Genomic DNA, 25,717 nt, shown 5'->3' with positions numbered 1-25,717 from the left:
TCTCTCATGAATAAATGAATAAAATAAAATCTTTAAAAATATTAACTCAAGATAAATCATAGACATAAATGTAAAATATAAAGCTGCACACTTAAAAAAAAAAGAAAAAAAATTCCACAATTTTAAGCTGCTCAAAATGTTCTTGTATGTGACATTATTCATAAAACAAAAAATGGATAAACTAGACTTTATCAATATTAAAAAATTTTGCTATTAAAAGATGATAAAAACACAAGCTACAGACTGGGAGAAAATATTTTCAAACCACATATCCTATACTGAATATATAAAGAACTCTTAAAACACGATGATTAAGGAAACAATCCATTCGGAAAATAGAAAATGACATGAAAAGACATTTCACCAAAGAGAGTATATAGATAACAAAATAGAAAATGACATGAAAAGACATTTCACCAAAGAGGGTATATAGATAACAAGCACATAAAGAGATGTTCAATATCATTAGCTGTTAGAAAAATACAAGTTAAAACTATAAGATATCAGTACTCACTAATCACAATGGCTAAAATAAAAAGTACCTATAACACCAAATACTGGCGAGGAATACATAGACTGGATCACTCATAGATTGCTGGTGAGAATGTAAAATATAGCCACTCTAAAATCAGTGGGGAAGTTCGTTATAAAAGTAAACATTGCAACTTCTATACGACCAAGAAACTGCACCCTTAGACATGTATCTCTAAGAAGAGAAATGAAAACTTTAATACAAGCAAGAAATCATGAAAATGGATGTGTATAGTTAGTCATCATCATACACAGACACACACACACACACATACACACACGAGTATCCTTCAGTGAATGAATGGTTTAACATACTGGTTTATCCATACCATGGAATATTGTTCAATAATAAATAGGAACTATTGATACATGCAGCAATATGGTTTAATCTCTAGAGAATTATGCTATGTATAAAAAAGTAAATCTCCAGGGTTTATGAACTATAGGATCCTATGTATACAACATTCTTGAAATGACAATATTATAGAAACAAACAGTAGGATAGAAATGTCAGGAGATAAAAGGATGTGGAGGCAGAAGGGAATTGAATGTGGCTATGAAAGAACAAAATGAATGATCATTTTAGTGATGAAACTACACCTTGGCTGACTGCATCTTGGCTGATCATCAATATCAATATATATTCATTGTAATATTGCATCTGTTTTATAAGATGGTACCACTGATCTGGTGCATAAAGGGTACACCAGATCTCACTGTATTATTTCTCACTACTGAATGCCCATCTATAATTAGTCAAATTAAAAATTAAATTTTAAAAATACTTAAAATATTTTTAAAGGTCAATAGAATGTGGAATTGCAAAAATAAGTATACAAGTATATTGGTGTGTTCATCATTAACTTGGGTTCTTTGAGATCTTTTGATTGTGAGACAAATATTTAGAGTTAATTCAGAATTCATTTTGTCACATAAAAGATGTTTTGTTGAAGTCTACTTAGTCATTGCCTTTTGTAACCGTTATTCAAAGACTTAGATTACATAATTATCAAACAGAAAAGCTAACTAAATACTAGAGGGAAGTTAGATATTACCAACTTGGGGGTTGAGAGAAAATATCTTATGTTTCTCTACAATTAAGTCTCTCTGAGAAAATTTTACTATTTGGGATTGGAACTAAAAGATGAGCCTTAGAGATTATTTCTGACTAATTAGCTAGTAGAAATTCCAAAAAAAAATTATACCCCAGAGGTATATGTTCACATTTTCACAAGGGCATAAAACTCTAGGACCCTATAGACATCCCTGGGTTGTAAAGCTGGAGACTCTGGTTTTATGTCCCCATTGAAGAAATGATTTTTAAAAATATCTTGAGTAATCTCTACACCAATGTGAGGCTCAAACTTACAATGCTGAGATCAAGAGTAGCATGCTCTACCAACTGAACCAGCCAGGTGCCCCCCCACCCCAATCCACTGATGAAATTTATGTACATTACAAAGCATGAAGACCCAAGACCCTTCTCATTATATTTCTAAGGAGACTCTCTGAATAGGAAGGGGACACATAAATGGTCTCTTAATTCTAATAAAGGCTCAGATTCATTTTTGGATTATTCCTTATCTACAATCTGAACTGGTTTATTAGGATGATATCTGGTTCTCATCATATCACATGAGAAGGGGGAAACTATAGCACAGGAGAACTAGGGAACTAGGGAGAACTAGGGTGCATTATTTGCCATGAATAAATAATACTGAGTTCTGTTTCAGAAACACTGGCATTTAGGAAAATACTAAGAACTACAGAGATTAAAAAAACAACCTCAAGTATCTGATTACAAATAGATTTTATATTGGTCTTCAATTTGAAGGTTATTTTTCTGATAGCTAAAGTAAAATTAAGTTTTCCTAGTTAACAAAAAGAAAAAAAAATCTTACAGAGAAAAATCATCTGCAGACATATTTTTTTTCCTTTGAATTAACCAGGTTTGTATTTCTTTTCAATGAAAAGAATAATTTATCATGCAAACCCTTTTATAAGAAACATTGGATAATATTAAATGAAGGTCTTTAAAGTTTTAAAATAGGCAGAGAAACAATGATACATGGACATTTATTTTTTTAATAATAAATTTATTTCTTATTGGTGTTCAATTTGCCAACATACAGAATAACACCCAGTGCTCATCCCATCAAGTGCCCCCCTCAGTGCCCATCACCCATTCACCCCCACCCCCTGCCCTCCTCCCCTTCCACCACCCCTAGTTCATTTCCCAGAGTTAGGATACATGGACATTTAAATATGTGGAAGCATTTTAATAGAGCACTGATATTTTATACATTTTGACTGAATTGTAGGAAAATAAATTAGAAAACCTCAAAATAACAATATTTTTAGCATTCATTCCTAAATGAAAGATTCTGTAAGATTTCTTAAAGATAAATTATCAGATATTCATGATGGAATTATTGATACATCTGCATGATAAGTACCATCCGAAAAAGTAACCTGATTTACATTTCTCATCTACTAGAAGTGAAGAAGAAAATGAATATATATGAATATGTATCTGCAAAGGTTATAGGACAGACCACAAGATCACCAACACTTCTGATACCAGTTGCAGATTCAGTGGCTGCCAAGATCACTCTTCGCTTTATTCATTTGCTGGAAGCATTCACAGAACTCATGGAAAACAGTCAGACTCGCACCTACAATGGGATACAGTGAAAGGATACATTCAAATCAGTCAAGGGAAGAGACCCATTGGCAAAGTCTAAAAGGTTGCAAAGATGGAGTTTCCAATTGTCCTCTTCTGCCAGCAACCTTGTGTGACATTATGTGTGCAGTTTTGGCAACCAGGGAAGCTCACTCGAGACTCATGATGTCTAGAGTCTTTAGCCAGGCTCCATCACATAGATATGACTAACTGCCCACATTGCTAACCTCTTTTTCCAGCCCTCCAGCAGTCCAGCTGATGCCATAAGACCCAAAACTCTTTTCTTTTTTAAATTTTTTTTATTATTATTTATGATAGTCACAGAGAGAGAGAGAGAGAGAGAGAGAGAAGCAGAGACAGAGGCAGAGGGAGAAGCAGGCTCCATGCACCGGGAGCCCGATGTGGGATTCGATCCGTGGTCTCCAGGATCACACCCTGGGCCAAAGGCAGGCGCCAAACCGCTGCGCCACCCAGGGATCCCAAGACCCAAAACTCTTACCAAAAATCACAATGTTAGACAACCTAGAGTGTCCAAGACCCTCAAGTAAACACTCTTATCAGACAGGACATTCCCAAGACATTAGTGATTACCTCACAGGAGCTGTGAGCAAAAGCCAGACATCCTCTTGGGTAGGTCTAAATTCTTTACTACATAGTATGTATGCATGATGTTTTAAATATAAAATTATTGTAAAACTTCAAGTTTCTCAAAGATCTGGGGCATATAGTATGCAGACTCTATCGTTGATTGCCAATAAATTTAGGGCCCATGTACCAATAGCCTGCTTTAATAACTGAAAAGATTTACACTTTTCTGTGAAGTTGAGGACATGTGTTTCAATATAACTCAACTGATGGAACTTAGAACCTGGACAATCTTTATCAGCCTAACTTAGTTGTCTATTTTGGTAAATGCTTGTCCAGAAAATAAGTCCACAAACCAATAAATAACTTTAAAATTTGCTTCAGCAAATTCTTTAAAACAACTTATCTAGACAAATAGTTTACTCATCTGAGCAACAGTTGCCCTGTTGGGCAATAAATTATGCACAAAACAAAACTGCTGGCTTTTCAAAAAATAGATTGCTCACTAAGACTCCTTTCTTCCTATTTTCACTAATGTTAAACTTATAAACTAAATTATTTGTATTAAAATGATTTAAAATATAAAAGGACAATTCCAAACATCCAATGGTCTGCATTTTAACTGGGATGAGAAAGCTTCTAAATCTATTCAGATTGCAAAATAGTTGTGCCACCAAGACAAAGAAAAAGTATGTGAACTTAATTCTTTTTCACATTCCCCAAACAATAAATTGACCCTAATGTTTTTTTCCAACATATCCCTTTCCATATCCTATACACTTTCATTGCTCTCTGCCTCTACCTTCCTATCTGATCTAATTTACCTACCATATTGACCATCCAGAAAGAAACTTCCAATGCTTATTTGCCTGTTAAAATTGAGCCATAATTAGAATTGAGCAAGCCCCTTACAGCTTATTTTAAGACCTCATCCTGGTAATAGGTGAAAGCTATTGTTAAAATCCTAAAGCCAAAAAGATAAGCAGAAATTTACACAAGAATTTCGAGTAGTTCTAAAAATGAATCTCATGTGCACATAATGGCTGGCAAATGCAAAAAAGGAAGATCCTAAGACTAATTTAAGAGACCCCATTTTGCATAGGGAACTAGAGTGGTTTCAAAAAGCTGAAAATGTTTAATAATATCTTTGAAATCTCTCTCACGAAAATAGATAATATTTTAATACAGTCCTGCAAGCAAAGAGAAGACAATCCTTAGACGACTTTAGGAATAGGGTAACACCCATTGTATAAATTCTCAAAGAGATGTGTACCATCTTTGTCTTCATGTTTTGGGCTAGCATTAAGCCAAAAATAGAAAAATTAAACTTCCACAAACCTGTAACAGGAAATTCTCCTACTGCCAGACCTCCAACACTGAAAATTTAGAGTAAAAGTAGAATGAAACTCAGGAAAAACTGCAGCTGATAGCTTTACAAACAAACAAACAAAAAAAATAGTGGGTTCCTTCCAGTCATCACATACTGGCAAAGAGAGCCTTTTATAAAAGACACCTACAGGAAGCACAATCAGAAAACAATACTGGGCAAGCAATTATCCCGTGATCACTAAAAAAAAATGAAAAATAAACAGCTGATCAATAAAGGTAATCTGAATGAGAACTGAGTGACTGATTTTCTACTTTATCCTTAAATAATCTTAGAAATATTCATCTAAATATTAAATAACAAGCCTACAAATTTTTGATAGATGAAGTATGGAATATGAACCTCAAACACCGGTCACTATTACTCAAATTGTGCCTGAGTTTGTTTTTAATAACCCACAGATACTTCCCACTCCCCAGTCTAGAATCTTTATACTGGTGTCCTTTTGCAACAAGAGAGTAAATATATTCCTTTTTTTGAAAACTCAACAATGTATTGAGATAGTTATGTCTCTAGAGTTTACTATGACACTGTCCTATTTTTCAAATCATTTAGTCAAGACCCTGAGGACTGTTAGATTTTCCTGCAATTCTAGTATTATCCAAATATGTAAATGACCTCAGGATGTTTTAAATATGACAGGACCTCTAAGATTGATTACAACTACCTACCTTCTTTTTCATCTCAGAACGCATATTAAGGGACACCTGGATGGCTCAGCAGTTAAGCATCTACCTTTGGCTCAGGGCATGATCCCAGTTTGAGGATCGAGTCCCATATTGGGCTCCCTGCATGGAGTCTGCTTCTCCCTCTGCTTATTTCTGTCTTTCTCTCTGTGTCTCTCATGAATAAATAAGTAAAATCTTAAAAAAAGAAAGAATATTAAACTTCCAATTCATGTTTTAATATTATAGAAATAAATTCCCTAGGATATGATTTATGCTTAGGAGGTAAATTCTTATATCTCTTTATTCCTCAAACATATTCACCCAACTTCCCTTTTACTACCAAAAGAAGAGAGAACTCACAAATGTCCTAGCATATTTTTGATAACTGTCCATATCTCAAGTACATTTATTAAAATTGCCTTCCCTGGAAAATATTGTGTTCGAGGGGCCATAGTCTATGACACAAACAGGAAAATGTCAGGCATTATACAACACAAGAAATTTGAACTCACCCCTAGGATAGGTCTCGTTAGCAGAGACAAACCTAGTTGAGATTGCAGAACTCCTGTCATTCACTGAGCTTGCTAAGTATTTGGAAATAATAGAGCTACTATGTTTGCTATTAGCAGCAATGCTTTGGGGTTAGGCCATGAATTTGGATAATATAGAAACCACAAGATTTCTTGATTTCAGAAGAAACTTCATTAAGAATAAAGATATTTTAAGTGCTCTATTGTCTCTATATATAAAGATAAAGCCCTATACACAAAGGAGTAATAGCCAGAGAATGCCTTAGCTGATCTTTATACTAGAACGGCAGCAATCACCAAGACCTAGCCAGATAATACTCCAAAGTGCTCTTTGGAGAGTATCAAAGAATCCATTATGGTTCAGCAATCTTCTCCGAAATCAGAAAAGAAATATTTGGAAAAATACAGTTGTAAATAACATTATAATCTCTGGAACTTTTCGGATGTATTTGATGACACCAGAAGGCATCAAATGGAATCTTGCAAAAAAAAAAAAAAAAAAAAAATTTACAATGAATTACCACCACAGCCAAAACAAATTGCTAGTAGTATGCTCAATCACATTCGGCAATTTGCAAAAATAGCTGAAGACATTCCCGGTATGTCTAATATGTAACCAAGATAATTTTGATAAAAGTGCACAGGCATACCATGGAAAGAGTCCAAACTGCAGGATTCTTTTAAATATCCCCCAGATAGATTTTGTACCGCCACCACCATGAGGAATTTTGAAAAAAAAAAAAATCCTAATTATAATTTCATTATTCTCAAGATGGATGGCAGTTTCACTTTGCTGGACAGCTATGGCTATGTTGCTAGCAGAAATATAGTTATATTTTTATTATGACAAAAAAGCACATGACTAAGTTTGTCATAATAATTTTTAGTGTTTAGTTCAATAATGTCAAATATATTCCCATTGCTGTGCAATAGATCACTAGAACTTTTTCATTTTGCAACATTTAAACTCTTTACTCATTAGACATAAATTCCCCCAGTGCTTGCAAACACTTTTCTACTCTGCTTCCTTCATTGCTTTACATATTTCATATGAATAGACTCATACAATATTTGTCCTCTGTTACTGGCTCATTTCATTTAACATATAGCCCTTAAGTTTCATCTATGTTGTTGCATGTGACAGGACTTCTTTCTTTCTTAAGTCTGCATAATTCATTTTATGTATCTATTTTCTTTACCTATTCATCTGTTGATGGATATTTGTGTATTTTCCAGCTGTGGTAAACACAAGTATGCAAATAGCTGTTTGAGATCCTGCTTTGAGTTCTTTTGGGTACTCAGAAGTTGGATTACTGGAGTGTATGGTAATTCTATTTTACACTTTTTAAGGAAACTCCATACTGTTATCCGTATGATTGTAATGTTTTACATCCCCAGTAGTGTACAAGGGTTCCAACTTGTCCTCATCCTTGACATGTTATTTTCTGTTCTTTTGATAGCTGCCATCCTTTGTATGTGATGTAATATCTCATTGTGATTCTGACTTACAAATCCCTAATGATTAGTAATAAGGAGCGTCTTGACATTGCTTATTGGCCATTAGTAAACCTTCTTGGGGAGAACTATTTAAGTATTTTTCCTATTTTTTAAATTGGGTTATGTGTTTTTTGTAGTTGAGTTGTAGAAGTTCTTTGTATATTCCTGACATTAACCCCTTTGGGTAAACCCATTTGTCTGTTTTATTTATTATTTTCTTGTCTATATTGCCAACTGACCCAATAAATAATTGCACAGATTATGAAAAACTGATGCTACAACTTAAAACTTGGTATGCCATTACACTTTATACCACAGCGCAGATTTGGATTGATCATGCCTCCAAACAGTAATGGTCTATCATCCAGCTTCATATATGCTTTAGCATACCTAAAATAAGTATATACCTGTGTCTGGACTCTATCATGTTTCATTTCTCTACTACTGACTTACAGTTGTACTAATACACACTTACTAAAAAGCTATTTTATTTTTTGAGTCATCTTTAAGATGTTAATCAATTTGTAATCTTTTTAAATAACTTTGGCTTTGTTAAATTTTTACAGCTTTTTTAAAATTTTCTAAGTTTAACTTTATTTTCTTTATTTTTTTCTGTTTTTGTTTTTTTTCCCCCCCAGCTTCTTATCAGGCAACATTAGACCTTTGATTTTCAGCCTTTTAATATTTCAACATTGGCTATAAAACGTTGTATGTACTCTACCTTTATTTTCCAAAACTATTTAATTCTGATAATAATTCTAGGTTAATATGATTTTTTCTTTCAACATTTGCATCATCTTTCCTTTAACTTTTGGCATCATTAGGTTTTGTTGAATAGTGTGCCAAAGACTTCATATTTTTGTAAAGGTGTTGTGTCATTTTTTTTTTTCTCATGCCACTTTAAGAATGTTATCCTTATTTCTTGTTTTAGGAAATTTGACTATGGTAATCTATGTATGACTTTTTTTTTTTTTTTTTTTTTTGTATTTTTTCTTCAACAGAACAGTCCAAACTCAATGATTCTGTGGTTAAAGTCTTTCTTCACTTCTGCAAGGTCAGTAGGCATTATGTTTTTGAATACTGTTTCTACTTCAATCTCATTCTACTTTCATTCTGGTATTTCATTTAGACTTAGATATTGTTCCTGTATTCCATAGCTTTCTTATATTTAGTCCTGCATTTTCTTTCCTTCATTCTTTTTCTGTTCAACTCTTCAGAGTTTCTCATACTTTCATATTTTGTACTCTTTTATATGAATTCTGCTATTAAATACAATAATTTATTAATTTTAAATGTTTTAAAATTCTAGATTAGATTTTAATTCTTTGTTTAAATTATCTAATTCCTCATATATTTAGTTTATATTTCCATTTATTTTCTTAAAAAAAATAATTATAATTATTTTTATAGCCCAGAATAATAGCAACTATATTTAAATCACCTGGCAGTCCATTTTATTTTTTCTACCTATTTTTGGGACTTTTTAAATATTTTAACAAGCTTCTATTTAGTTTCTACTTTCTTTTAATTTTTATGATACCCACACAGATATATGAAAGATTTAATGCATAAACTTATTGAACTAGATAGGTTCTGCTTAAATCTCATGTAAATAAATCCGTCATCTCTCTTTTTAAAATTCAGGAAATGCTGATACTTTTTAAAAGAAAATAAATAATTCAAATTGATATGCCTATAACTCAGCTGTTAAGAATTTTGGGTTTTCAAGTATGCATTTTATTTTATTTGGGCATTTCTTTTACCTTTTACCATTTTATTTTTAAATTTCCAAATTTTAAAGTCACAGAAGATGGCAGAATAAAGATCCCGTGCTCACCTTTTCCTATGGACATAACAAGGTAACAGCTACATTTATGCAACTAACTGAAAATGATCTGAAGATTGGCAGATCTTCCAAAGCTAATCAGAGAAGAGGCCACACTAAAAAGGGTAGGAGGGGCAGAGACACAGTTGGGAACCAAATCCTCAGCAAGACTAACCACAAATTGGAAGAATACCACCGAGCACAAAGAAATGAGAGGATAAGACTCCATGCCAGGCATTCAGGCACTAATAATCCACATTAGGAAGATGAGTTCTTATAACATCTGGCCTTGAAAACTAGTAGGATAGGATACCTGGGTGGATCGGTTGGTTAAAGATCTGCCTTCTGCTCAGGTCATGATCCTGGGGTCTCAGGATGAAGTCCTGCATCTGGCTCCCTTCTCAGTGGGGAGTCTGCTCCTCCCCTCCCTTTCTCCTCCCTGCTGCTCATGCTCTCATAAATAGATAGACAGACAGATAAATAAATAAATAAATCAATCAATCAATCAATCAATCAATCAAACATAAATAAATAAAATCTTAAAAAAGAAAAAGAAAACTACTGGGGCTTAGCTTCAGAAGTTTATTTATTTATTTATTTATTTATTTATTTATGCTTCAGAAGCTTTTAAAGTTAGAAGGTACTTTCATAATAATCAGGCTTAACCCTGGGGGAACCAGAGAGTGGGAGAAAATGGAGTCCTGGACCTTGAAGGATTAGCTTAACAAACAACACATTGACACACAGCATAAATGCAGCAGTTTGGAAAACACTTGGGGTATATGTGGAGATCCTCTTTTTTTACTATATCAGAAAATGAACTGGAGGGACAGGGATCTTTAGGAGATTTCTCCAGGATCAAAAATGTTGGCAGGTACCATTTCTCTTCCTTCACCAGTCTAGATAGCCAGACATTTGCACACTTGCCTGAGCCAGCACCATTACTCTCCATCACCTGTCTTGCTAACACTATGTGTCCCAACTCTATGTTCCTTTGTGGACCCACCACATTCAATTCATTCACCTTATCAGGTACCACTCCAAAGCAGCTCCTTCCCCAGTATATTCTACAAGTGGCCCAGGCAGGGACCAGTGCCATTTTGAAGTGACTACAGCCCTGTGGCAGGGAGAAGGAGATACCACCACACACAAGTGTGACACATTTGCAGCAGCTAAGCCTTTTAGCCTTTAGCAGGGAGGAAGCCCTGTGGTTTAGGGTGCCCACAACCATGACAAAGAGGCTAATTATGAATACTTGGTCTGACTGCCAGCCTTGACCACCAATGTTTAGGTTGCCCGCAACTATGATCATAGATGCAAAGTTTTTAAACAAAATATTAGCAAACTGAATGCAAAAATCCATTTTAAAAAAGTCACTCACCATATCAAGGAAGATTTATTCCAGGGATGCAAGGGTGGCTCAATATCTTTAAATCAATCAATATGATACACTACAATAACAAAGGAGAGAAGACAAAAACCATATGATCATTTTGATAGATACAGAAAAAGCATTTGACAAAATACAACATTCACTCATGATAAAAACACCCAGCAAAATACTTTTAGAGTAAACATGCCTCAATATAATAAAGGTCATATATGAAAAGCCCCAGCTAAAATCATACTCAGTGGTGAAAATATGAAAGATTTTCTTCTAATTTCAGGAACAAGACAAGGATGTTCACTCTTACCACTTTCGTTCAACATAGTTCTGGGAGTCCTAACCATGATATTCAGAAAAGAAAAAGAAATAAAAAGACAAAGAAATAAAAAGAAAAAGAAATAAGTCATCTAAACTGGGAAGCAAAGAGAAAGCTGTCACTATCTGCAGATGATATCTAAAGACCATCAAAAAACTAGTAGAACTGATGAATAAATTTAATAAAATTGTAGGGTACAGAATTAAAGCACAGAAATATGTTGCATTTCTATTCACTAATAGCAAAGTAGCAGAAAGAGATATTAAGGAAACAATCCCATTTATATTTGCACAAATATAATGTGTATACACACACACACACACACATAAGAATAAAATGCCGAGAAATAAACAACTACATGGTAGAAGGCATACCCTGAAAACTATGTAACACTAACAAGAGAAATTGAGGATGACATGAATGCATGAGAGGTACTCCACATTCATGGATTGGAAGAATTAATATTGTTAAAATGTCTGTACTGCTCAAAACAATCTATGGTTTGACAATCCTTATCAAAATACCAACAACATTTTTCACAAAAGTAGAACAAATAATACTGAAATTTCTATGGAACCACAAAAGACCCCAGATAGCCAAAGCAATTTTGAGAAATAACAAATCTAGAGGTATCACAATCCAAGATTTCATAACATACTATAAAATTGTAATAATCAAAACAGCATAGTACTGGCATAGAAAAAGACATATCGAATAATGGAACAGAATAAAGAGCACCCAAAGAAACCCACACTTATATGGTCAATTAATCTTCAACAAAGGAGGTAAAACTATACAAAAGGAAAAGGTCTTCTCAATAAATGATTCTGAGATAATATGCAAAAAAGTAAAACTGGAACAGTTTTTTTACAGCTACACAAAAATAAACAGAAAATGGATTGAAGACCTAAATATAAGACCTAAAACCATAAAACTTACAGAAGAAAACATAAGCAGTAATCTCTTTGACATCAGCCTTACCAACATTTTTCTAGAAATGTCTTCTCAGGGAAAGGAAACAAAAGCAAAAACAAATTATTGAGACTATGCCTAAAAAAATTTTAGCTCAGCAGAAGAAACCAACAAAATGAAAAGTCAACCTACTGAATGTGAGAAGATATTAACAATGATATATCTGATAAGGGGTTAATATTAAAAACATACAAAGAACTTCTACAACTCAACACTAGAAAACAAATAGTCCAATTAAAAATGGACAGAGGACCCAAATAGACATTCTTTCCAAAGATAGACAGAGGGCCAACAGACACATGAAAATATGCTGAATGTTACTAGTCATCAGGGAAATGTAGTGAAAACCAAAATGAGATTATTACCTTACATCTGTCAGAATGATTAGAATCAAGAAACCAAGACATAAGAAGTATTGATGAGGATGTAGAGAAAAAGTAACCCTCATGTACCATTTGTGGGAATTTTAAATGGCAAAACTGTGGAAATCATTTTGAGGAGTTTTCTCAAAAAGTAAAAATAGAAATGCTGAACGATTTAGTAATTCCACTACAAAGAAAACAAAAATACCAATTCAAAAGGACATATGTACCTCTGTTTATTTGCAGCATTATTTACAATAGTGAAGATATAGAAGCAACTCAACAACCATTCATAGATTAATGAATAAAGAATAATTGTGTATACACATACACATACACACAGGAACACAATGAAACATTACTCAGCCATAAAAAATAATGAGATCTTGCCATTGCAGTAGCAATGAATGGACCTAGACGGTATTATAGTAAGTGAAATAAGTCAGAAAGAGAATGACAAAGACCACATGTCTTCACTTATATATAGAATCTAAAAAACAAAACAAATACACAAAATGTAGACTCTTAAATATACAGAACTGGTAGTTGCCAGAGACTTATTGGGAGGTGGCTGTGAAATAGCTAAAAGGGATTAAGAGGAATAAACTTCAAGTTATGAAATAAATATATCACAGAAATGAAAGGCACAGCATATAAAATTGATAATATTATCATAATGTATGGTGACAGATGGTGCCTACAAATCATGGTGAGAATTGAGAAATGTATAGAATTATTAAATCAATATGTTGCCACCTAAAATAAATATATTATTGTACCTTAATTAAACCTCAATTAAAGAAAATTTCCCAGCTTTCAAAGAAGTTGAAAAAATATACAAAATAATTCTATGTACTCTTTGCCCAGGCTCAACAAGTTATGATATTCTCCTTTACCCCTTAATATTTTGTTTATTTCTTAAGAACCAAATATTTTAGTGATACAGTATTCATGCATAAATAACATGCTAAAACAACAGTGCTATAGTTAACATGTTTAGAAAATTTAACATTCACACAACACCTTTACTTGCATTGTATATTTAAATTCATTACATTTCACAATAATATCCCACAAAGGATTTTGTTTGCTTCTTTTTCTATAAAGGACTCAGGAGAAAAAAATTTCCACTTTTTTTTCTTTTCATTCAGTTAGCTTTCTTTACTTTGGAAGCTTTCCTCGGTCTTTCAATGTCTTTCTTAGCATTAGCTCTACCAGCTATTTTAATTAGGCATTAGTTATTTATTGACTTTCTTTCTCAGTTTGGTTCAGGTTATATATTTTTTGGCTATAATATAAAATGTATTATTCCTTCACCAAGTATCATATTTTCAATCTTGTATACCTGTATGCCCATTATTTGCTTTGTTAATCTTCATCCATTAGCAGAAGTGTTGTCTCAACTGCATTATTACTATATTTCCTTTTGAAGTTTTCAAGTAATTTGTAATAAGACATTTAAGACTAATTGCTTCTGAGTATGAAGTAATAAGTATATACAGCAGAGTATATACATTTTATTTTTTAATAGTTTATTCATTTTTTATGTATTTGTTTATGTATTTGTTTATTGTTTATTTATTTATTTATTTATTTATTTATTTATTTATTTATTTATTTATTTTATTCATGAGAGACCCAGAGAGAGAGAGAGAGAGAGAGGCAGAGACACAGGCAGAGGAAGAAGCAGACTCCATGCAGGGAGCCCAACGTGGGATTCAATCCCAGGACTCCAGGATCAGGCCCTGGGCCGAAGGCAGGCACTAAACCACTGAGACACCCAGGGACACATGTATGTACATTTTAATACATATTAAAGTAATATTAGATCAGATTGCTCCCAGTATATTTTTAAAAGTGTGTTATGTCTTGAACTATAAAAAAAAATGTAGTTCAATCATTTAAAAATAAAGTAGTAAAATTTGATTTCTTGGTTTAGTTTTTAAAAGATTTTATTTATTTATTTGAGAGAGAGAGAGCCAGAGAGAGAGAGTGCACAAGCAGGTGAAAGGCAGAAGGAGAAGGAGGCTCCCCACTGAGCAGGAAGCCCAAGGTAGAACTCAATTCTAGGAATTGGGATCATGACCTGAGCCAAAGGTAGAAACTTACTAACTGAGCCAATGAGGTGTCCGACTTTTTGGTTTCTTTAATGCATAAGAGATAGTTGTTTCAAGTTCTACATTTTGAAGCAAAACAAAAACAAAAACTAAAACAAAAAAACAACCACCTTTGGGAATCTAATGCAATTTTAGGGTATTGACCAGACTTTTTAACTTGTCTTATACTTAATTTATATTTTAGTAATAGTAAAATTACTCCACATGCTTGGTAAAAACTACAATAAAAAGCTTTATTACTTCATTATCTGTGAGGTGATTTGTTTCCAAGCACCATATCGTTTTACCTTTGTGATATTCAGTTGTATTATTTTCTGTTGAGAACAGTTACATGTATTTTTTGGTATGAACAAATTTAAAGAGCTATAGAGGAAATGCAGTGTTTTGTTTTGTATTAATGAGCAATATAATTATTTTAAAATGTGTCCTCAATTTTAAAATGTTCAACTCAAATACAAAGTTTTAAATGTTGGAAAATTTAAACTTATGCCTTTTTATTTTTATTAGTTTTTAAACCTATGCCTTCTTTTATAAAGCCTAGTTTTAGAAATTAGTAATATTCACTAAAACAAAGAAATTTACTAATACATTTATTTAAACATCATCATGGTAAAAGGAATATTTAAATTGGTTTTAAAAAGAAAAAAAAAGACTTCTTGATGAAACTAAGTCTGAACATTGGTAATATTATAGACCTGATTAAAACAATCAGAATTTATATTATATAAGAATACATGACATAGCTTATTTCAACACAAAAACTTCACGTTTGTTCAGTTTTTACTTCCTGTTCTCTGAAAGATGAAAGTCCACCTTTTACAATTCACTGAAATTGCAAACTACCTATGTTCGTATGTGACTAGAAATGTATAATATACTGATATTATAGTATCATTTTTAATAGAATTATTATTAATATGTTGATAAAATTTATTGGGGATTCAATTCTGAAAGCCTTAGGAAAAATGTATTACCAGACTATGGTTATTAATAATTGCTAAATATTAGAGCTAGAAAGATTTCTCTAAAATATATGAAACTGCCATGAAATTTTCCTTTGGTGAGAACATTGTTTTATATACCATTTACATTATAGACGAAGAACATATTTTTGAAACTTTGCTCCAGAAAATAAACTTTCTTTTTTACTCTAATATGCTTTTCTCAATCCTGTCTGCTATATTAATTTAACCTTCTACAGTAGATTTTTGTGGATTCTCAAGCTATATAACATTTATTTATGTATTTTAAAGATTTTATTAATTTATTCATGAGAGACAGAGAGAGGTAGAGATACAGGCAGAGGGAGAAGCAGGTTCCCTGCAGGGACCCCAATGGGGGACTCTGTTCTAGGACAGGGATCATGCCTTGAGCCAAAGGCAGAGGCTCAACCGCTGAGCCACCCAGGCATCCCAAGCCTGGGATGTTATAAATATATAACATTTATAACATTTATAACATATATAACATTTAAAAGAATGTTAAATATATAATGTTAAATATATAACATATATAACATTTAAAAGAATAATTAGCATTTAAGTTGATTTCTTTTTACTGCTGGTTTCATTTTTCATTTCTCCCACTGAACTCTAAAACTTACAGACTCAGGCAATACATATGTAAAATAGAGATATTTTCCTAGAGAAATTAAAAATATTAAATGCAAAAGAGAAGAGTATATAGAGAAAACTCCTTAAACCAATGAAAAATAAAATAGAAGTAGGAAGTCCAAGAGCCAGAAGATTATATCCACTAATCTTTTCTCTGTTATATAGTAACAATTTTTTGTATTTGGTTATTATCCCTTTATGAATTTATTTTCTACCAGTAGTGTCATTTCTTTTAGCCTAATTGCTCTTCTAACCAAACAATAATATAAACCATAGCATTCAACTTCATATATACTCATAGGAAGAAAGGACTGATAGATTAAATGACATTTCCAAAGTCCTACTGCTGTCAGAATAAGCTGTTGCTAGGAAATATGTATACCCTCACCTCATAATTATGATAGATTGAAACAGAGAGAATTAAAGCTCCATCCCCCTCAGGACAAATTTTTACCAATAACCATTTTATATTACCTTATTTGCCAAAGTATTATTTCTTGAACAACTAATACAGTCTATCAGAAAGGTTACCCTGTCATAATGACTGAAGTCATAATATGATGTCTTTGTAACATTTGATGAAATATCATATTAGGTAAATTGCCTACTCATTAAATTTTGAATTACTCTTTCTAATTAAATTCGTTGCATAGGACATGAAATTTATTTCATAACATAAACAAAAAAGGTTCCACATGCTAGTATTATCATATGTAAAGAGATCAGAAAACAGGGAGAGAGTGGGAGACAGAGTAGGAGAGAGAACAAGGGAGATGAGAATATGTTAACATTTCATTTGCTAAAACAATTTTGAATTAAAATGTATATTTTTTAGTATTGTCAGTTCTTATTTTTTAATTGGGAAAAGTGTTATCTTATTCAAATAAAGAAAAAGGCAGTGGGTCACCTGGGTGGCTCAGGGGTAAGTGTCTGCCTTTGACCCAGGGCATGATCCTGGAGTCCCTGGATAGAGTCCCGCATCTGGCTCCCTGCATGGAGCCTGCTTCTCCCTCTGCTTGTGTCTCTGCCTTCTCTCTGTGTCTCTCATAAATAAATAAATAAAATTTATAAGAAAAAGAAAAAAAGGCAGTGACACTATATGATAAAAGGAATTTTGACTTCAATGGCTATGAGCCAGGTGTTGCAGTCATGGAAAATATATGTGAAAAACCATGGACATTATTAATGCATAAACCATGCAAGTAACTAATTAGTACTAAAATTAATGGTTGTAGGAATCTCAGGCACAGGTGAAGGATATTGTACTCTTAGACATAACGAGGATTGTTTAATAGTTAAAATTAACATCTTTGAAGTGTTTTACTGAGAATAGGTAAGCATACGTCAGACATAACAGTAATTACTCTGAGGTAAGTCTTAAGGTGTATTTAAATCATAGTATTATCATCTGAATTAACAGCATCTATTTATGCTCCAATCAGACAGCAATTCTTCCAGCTGTGTTATTTCTGGAATTTTTAGCAAGAACAAAAATAACATTCAGATACATGCGCAAGGGTTGTGAACTTCTGTAATAGAAATACTGTCAAAAGATCTACATGTCTAAATGAGCAAAGCAAATATAAAATGATTTAATAAAAATAAATTTTCTTCTCATAGTTTATTTCTTCTTCATGCATTATTTCCAAATTGAATGAAGTTTTTGAATCAATACAATAGTTAAAATTCTTATATTTTGTGTAATTTTCCTTGGAATTTTAAACATATTAAATATTTACAAATCATTTTAAAAAGGGAGAGATAATCAAATGAGAGAAAAATATCTAATAGTATCTATTTGAGGTTTTTATTTAAAGAAGAATTATATGTTAACCTCACTATATATTATTAGCAGTATTACTGTTATTAACAGAGAGATATGGGTCTAGAATGAATTGGCAAATAAGAATGCTATATGTAGAAAAAATATATAACTAGAAAAAATTTTCCTCAGGAAGGAAATAATTTTTCTTAAGAATCATTAATGGGGGATCCCTGGGTGGCGCAGTGGTTTGGCGCCTGCCTTTGGCCCAGGGCGCAATCCTGGAGACCCGGAATCGAATCCCACATCGGGCTCCCGGTGCATGGAGCCTGCTTCTCCCTCTGCCTGTGTCTCTGCCTCTCTCTCTCTCTGTAACTATCATGAATAAATAAAAATTAAAAAAAAAAAAAAGAATCATTAATGGATCTATGTAGTTCTTTCAATAAAATCTCTAATTTTGAAAATTTTTACTTATCTTTTAGAGTAATATGATATGCAAATTAAATTTTGCATATGAAATCTACTGCTTCCTCATTTTGACATAAAAAAGATTTTAAACATAATAAAATTTGATAAGAAATTTGTGGCATCTGTAATTTGTCTACATGGCCTGATGCTATTCCTGCAAGTCTTTTTTAGTAGGTATAGATATTTGTCTTTTTGTAGATAACTTGCCTACATGAAAAAAAGTGAAAAGAAAACCTTAATCACTTAGCAAATATTTATTAACAACTTTTCTGTGTAAGTCACTGAAGTGACCACCATAAACACAACTAGTAAAAATCCTAGACCTCAAGGCCACATCTTAGTTTGGGTAGAGGGAGAGATAGGATCAAATAGATTCAATTCCATCAGCCACCTAAACATGAGCTTTGTTTATCTTGGGCATGTTTTTGGTTACTGATAAACATATATAGGCAGAAAGATAGAAAGCATACTACTACCCTAATTGTTGTTTATACCTGTGTTGTATTTAAGCATTTACCCCACTGCTTTACATCCATTAGGGAAGGTGGTATGGTGAGTTTAGGTGGCTCAGTTTCATCTCCAGGCTTTGTGCAGGTATGAGGTTACAGTTTATATCTCAGGATTTACTTTATGATCTCATCACCAAATCCTGTCTGATCCACCAGCCACCATGGCATCATTTCCAATTTACTTCTCTCTCTTTTTCATCCTCATTTCTGGCATTCAACGATATAAATGCATGCTACCACTTATGAATCAGAAGCCCCAAATGAGGGCAAACTTGATGTTAGTATCATATTCCTCTGAAAATTATTCAGAAATATGACAAATGGCACTTTCTTGCATTTGGAGATAAAGATAAAGAGAAGTAAATCTAAGCTCAGAAATTTATTGTCCTTACATAAACCTTTGAAAAGTACATATAAACCAGAAAAAGCATAGCAATAGTGACAAAGAATTCCTAAAATCATCATTTTATTTAATTTTGTTAGTAAGAATGATCTCAAACTTTGAAGAGAAGCACGAAAAGTCTTTATTACACAAAAGCATAAAATGTGTATTGCTTCCTTTTATCACTCTAATGTCTCAACACTGTAGCAAATAGTATCTATGAAATATCACTGTAATGACATTAATACTGGTAATGCAATTTCAGTTTTAATTGTTTACCTTAATAAGACAGAAAATGAACATATAAAAACATTTTCTAGTATTTATCATTTCAGCAACAGATTTTGTTTTTCTTAATATTAATAAGATGTAGCCAAGTTCAACAAGCTGACCATTTTAATTTCTCACATTAAATTTTGTTTGCTGTTTTAAATTTTTTTAATGTTTTATTTTATTTTTTGCTGATATCTCATCTCAGTAGCTCACAGTCAAAATCTAATGGTCTGTAGCAAAGCTCAGCCTCAGAAATCAAAATCATATCAATGTTATGTGAAAGAATATCCCATTAAAAAAGTATCATGCTGCCTTGTGATCTAGTCTTCTAATTTCAAAATATCTTTGCCTCACCAAATCTGCTTCTTCTCTACCAAATATCAACTATTATCAGATATTATGTATGATGAGACTCTTCCCCTTATATGTTATTAAAATAAAAGTTACTATCATCTCATTGTTTTTCCTTGCTATCCCTCCAGTCCATTCCTGTCCTAATATGCTGAAAATATTCTCAGGGTTAACTACTTCATGTCTGCATGAGCTAAATTAAGACCAGTATAAAGGCAGATATCTTATCAACATTTCTGATTGCTCATATGACTCCAATTGTGAATAAAGAAATAAGAGTTTCCTGGAAACACACACACACACACACACAACAGTTTCTGTTTATCTAATTTTCAAAATGTCATTAAGGGGATCAGCTATTAACATGACACACATAAAATGTGAAATGACTAGTACTTATCAGAGAAGAATCAGAAGGTATATTAACCATGTAACAGAGAAAAATATCCACAGAAATATTTGGTAAAAATATAGTAAGTTAAAAAAGCAGATTGAGGACAAAATAATATGGAACACAAATCAAGACAGGTAGATGCAACGGTTTGCTTTCTTGCCACCAGAAGTGTGAAGTTGTGAGGTGAAACAACCCAACCAAAAAAATGGATGATTTAATAAGATTGTATTAAGACTCCCATGAATGCTGAACTGCACACAAATCTTGTAAAAGTGCACTGAACTTGCCACCTTACCCAGATTTTTACAGTCTTATATCCCACAAAATAATTAGAAACCATGGACTGAGGAACATGAAACTCTGGCAAGGTATGATGAGAAAGTCTGGATAGGAGTCTTGATGGGTTTCTACTGGAAATAAGAAATTAGAGGACTGTGCCTGTTAAAGAAAAACTTCACCTTGCGTGTTCAAGAACTTCTTGGGAATTGCAGACCTGTATCTGCCTGAGCTCTGATCATGGTCAGGTGACGTAGTAAGCATTCCACCAACACATATTTCCTGACTTAAACTGCAGATGACATTGTTGTATGGAAGGATGCATGAGAACAACAGAGTAGGTGAATATACTAATGGATATATTAGTCAAAATTACATTCATCTGCCAGCTGAAAACAAAAATATACTTCTCATAGAATTTTATTTGTTTCATAAAGTTCAGGGTTGGTATGGTGGCTCAAGGTTGTCACTGGGAATTCAGGCCATTTCCATCTTTTTACTCTCTCACCCTTAAGGGCTTGCTCTCTCACCATATCCTTGTGGTTTTATGTTTACATGTCTCCTCCACCCAACCAAACAGGAAGAAGCAGGAAGGGAGAATGAGGAATGGTTGTCATCTGCAATAGGAAAATAAGCTGCTTTTCCAGAAATGCTCATCTGATTATGTTCAATTGGCCAAAACTATGTTTCATGGTCTCATATGTTTTACATAGCACATTGCCACCCTAAACAAATTGGGTGGTATTTTGGCAAGGAAGGATACAAGGTGTTGATAAGGTATTGGTATCAGAGTATCTGGTAACAGATTCCATGCTCAAATAGGATAATTGAGGAGAGGAATATTTATAATATTTGAGTAATGATAAGGGAAATCAAAGAGAACTGATAAAAGAACTGCAGGTCAGAAGTAGCAGAAAGTCATCACCATGCCAGATTGAAGGAAAGAGTTAGAGGGAGCTCTTGCTATTGTCCAGAGAAGAGCTGTATTATAGGACTAGTCTCCTGGACAGGAACTCTGTCAATCTACAGGTTAGCTCAGGGAAGATAAATACCCCAACATCACTGTTTTCCCATTTTGGATCCCTTGCTGGTGTCAACTAGAAGGCAAAGGGTATTGAACCCAGTTGAAACAGTCCCTATGTCAGCCCAGGGCCTGATCCTGGAGTCCCAGGATCGAGTCCCACGTTGGGCTCCCTGCACGGAGCCTGCTTTTCCCTCTGCCTGTGACTCACCCTCTCTCTCTCTCTCTCTTTGTCTCTCATGAACAAGTAAAATTAAAAAAAAAAAAAAGAAACAGTGCCTATGATGGAGGAACAGAGGGCTAGCTGAGGACAAAACACATTGACAAGTCCTTGAAACAGGCAGTGACCTTCCTCTATAGATTAAACTGCCTCAATGTTAATACTTTGCTAAGGGCAAAAGTCAGTCTTAGCCCAACCCCCAGGATCCTGTAAGTCTACTTTAATGTGTAAAAATTCCTTTAGAAATTTTCTTGTCTCTTAACCCCCAAAGTACATGTTGGCAATCATCCTCCAAGCACAGGGCCCAAACATCTCAAGGGTCTCATGACTCAGGTTTTATTAGATGGTAATAAGTGACCTTTTCCCCAACAATAGCTAGCCCCCTCAAGGTCCTGGAAACCTTGCTTCCAAAATTCCTTAGAGACCATGCTATCTTCAAACCCCTCCCCACTAGCAGGTATCTAATCAGCCACTCCTCACAGGCCAGGAGCACCACTTCTTCCTGCCCATGGGTCCTGTCCCTGTGCTATAATAAAACCACCATTTTGCACCAAATACATCCCAAGAATTATTTCTTGGTCGTCATCTCTGGACCTCACCCCAGCAAACCTCACCTATATTCCAAAACTTTATCACCTAAATTTACACTTCCCTGGGGGGCAGGCTTGAGGGGGTGGGCAAAGCATGAACCAAACAGAAGGAGGTAGATTTGAAGGGACAAATGGATAATAGCCAGTACAATGTCCAAGTACCATGTAAAATCTGTGCAAGAAATATTGAATTGAAACTAAAGAGCGGTCATGCTTTGAGTTCAAATGGATAGTTCAATTTTAATGTCTAATTAATGATATTAACTAATTGAATTTAAATTTAAAAAAATATGATATTGGTAAACTGCATTCTAAGTAACCTGCACTTCTATTTAACACTTATTATGCATACATTAAAACTCATTATTTGTGCCTTTTCCCTCAGACTTGGTTGCATACATTATGATAGATTGTGATTAACTTATTCACTGCTTATGGTAGACAGGATACTAAGATGTGTCCCCAAATTCCCATCTGACCAGAGAACACATACTTTTTACCGGTTATTCAATGACCAGTAACTGTGTGCTATGATGATATTTTGTAGGTATAATTAAGATCTCAAATTAGTTGATCTTTTATTTTTTTAAAGGTATAATTTGGAGATATTTTTGTTTCTGATGAAGTCATTCAAATGCATGATTTATGAAGTTAGAATTGTATCATACTGTTCAAATTAGTTGATCTTACGATGGGAAGATGATCATTGGTGAGCTTCACTTAACCAGGTGAGCTCTCATATGGGTGTGAACTCTTCCTGGTGAAAGATCCAAAGTCAGAGAGATTCTATATGTGACAGATTGGATGTGAGGGAGATTTTCTAATGCTAGCTTTTAAGAGAGAGGATGTAGATGGCCTCTGAGAGTCGAACACAGCCCTGGGCAGAGAGCGGGCAAAGAAACAGGGGCCTCATTCCAGAACTACAAGAAACAATTCTGCCAACAATGTAAATGAGCTTGGAAACAAATCCCAAGCTGTAGATGAGAACCATAGTATGTCTCAAATTTAGCTAGATTACAGCCTTGTGGGAACCTTAGCAGAGAATCTAGTTATGCTTGGCCCATTCTTGACCTACAGACCTGGGTTCTATTTATAGGAACTATATATACACACACATATAATATAGTTACACTATAAACTATATACTGCTATGTCCACAAGTACAGAGATTGCTCCAAGAGAGAAAAATAGTATTGATAAGATAATTTTCATGTAGGAGAATCAAGCCATAATAACAACCTTATAGATAATATAATTCTGATTTCTTACTCGACAGATAAGAGAGCAAAAGCTCAGAAAAGTTTATATATCAATAGTCAGACAAGTAAAAAATAGCTGAACATCTTGACCAGATGAACTCTTTCTGCACTTCCTGCCCCTGGCTGTATGCTGCACATTGCTGTTTATCCAGGTTTCCTCTTGAAAACAGTTTCCTAAATAAATACCATGGCACTTTCCAGATTTTGAAATACGTGATTCTTAAGCAGTAAACTGACAGGAATTTTCAAAATAGGTTTTTAACATCACTTTTAAATTGCTAGAAAATAAGTAATCCGTTAAATTTATGTAGCATTATTTCAAACACATTTATACATTTAGCCTCCATTTCTATAAGTTTTATTGAAGAAAAATCTTTAAAAAAATTTAGAATTTAAAGTTATATATTTAATCTGAATTCCTTTTAAATTAATATATTTCAAGAAAATAGAATCCTAAAAAAATTTTTAGATGCTCTCCATTTTACAAAATGGACAATGACATTTTGTAAGAACATCTTTAATTTGAATCATCCTAGAAAAAAATCCCATGTCTCTTGTTATTCTATATTCTGGTACACCACTGTTAAGTATATTCCAACTCACAGAAACAAAAGCAAATAAGCCACAGAAACACAAATGGACAACTTTCATCCAATAAACTAATAGCTAATAGAGTGGTATCTAATGTCTTTTTAAATTTAATTATATACTTGAAATGTTGACTTCCATATTAGTTTCTAAATATAACTATAACTTTTGGTTAATCAACTTTATTTTTAGACTTTCAGAACAAATCAAAGGACATCTAAAATTTTTACTACTGAGAATTTCTGAGAAAAGTCGTAAATAATTTAATATGAAAAAATATATAATAATGATATTCTATCAAAGTCCAAAACATAAAATTAATTCAGATAAAATTACTTTCAGGAGCTAATTTTTTTTTAAGTTTGCAATACAATTGTGGTATCAGAATTCTGTAGTCAACGAAAGCAAATGTAGAACTTAAACTTATATTGCAATTATATTTGCAATTTCTAAAGCTCAATTGGAAAACGCCCTTCAACAAATTTCTAAAAACAGTGTGTGCTATGAGACCTCTTCCTAATACCAGTTTTGTTAAATAGAAATATTTAATGAAATATAAAGTTTGCCTTCAAATTTGAGTCATGAAGATGATCTTTATTTAAATATATATTTTCTAGAAACTAAGAATATTTAAAAATTTCAATAGTTTTTGGCATGTACAAAATCATCCAGGATTTTAATTGTAAATATCTTAAAAAACAAAGCTTAAATATCAGGGGAACAATACTTTAGCATTACCAGTAAAAGATAATGAGTTAACTGAAATTTAAGGATCTTTATTGCCAGCAAATAATTGCTTAACAGATTTTATGTGGGAGTATACTGCATTGTATTGGTACCTAACTGTATTGTTTTCCTAATTTTGGACTACTAATTTTGTAAATTATCTGTAAGTTTCATTTTCCAGCAAGTTCATCAGTCTCTTTAAATAGCTTTAATTTCTCTTGAAAAAATTAAGACAGCATTAAACCAAGAAAAAATTACCTATTACATTGGTAAAATTTAATTAAACAAATGAAAATTTATACATTATTTATGTATTTATGTGCAACTGAATTTGTCTTTTTTTTGGTAAATCTCATTGTTTCCATGTATTATAATTATTATTCCTTAACTTTTTTGGGGGGAATATAAATACAAATATAAATTTA

This window comes from Canis lupus, chromosome 34 (assembly GCF_011100685.1).
Source record: "Canis lupus familiaris isolate Mischka breed German Shepherd chromosome 34, alternate assembly UU_Cfam_GSD_1.0, whole genome shotgun sequence".
Taxonomy (NCBI): Eukaryota; Metazoa; Chordata; class Mammalia; order Carnivora; family Canidae; genus Canis; species Canis lupus.
The sequence above is the reverse complement of the archived record's forward strand: the minus strand, read 5'-3'. Positions refer to the sequence as shown.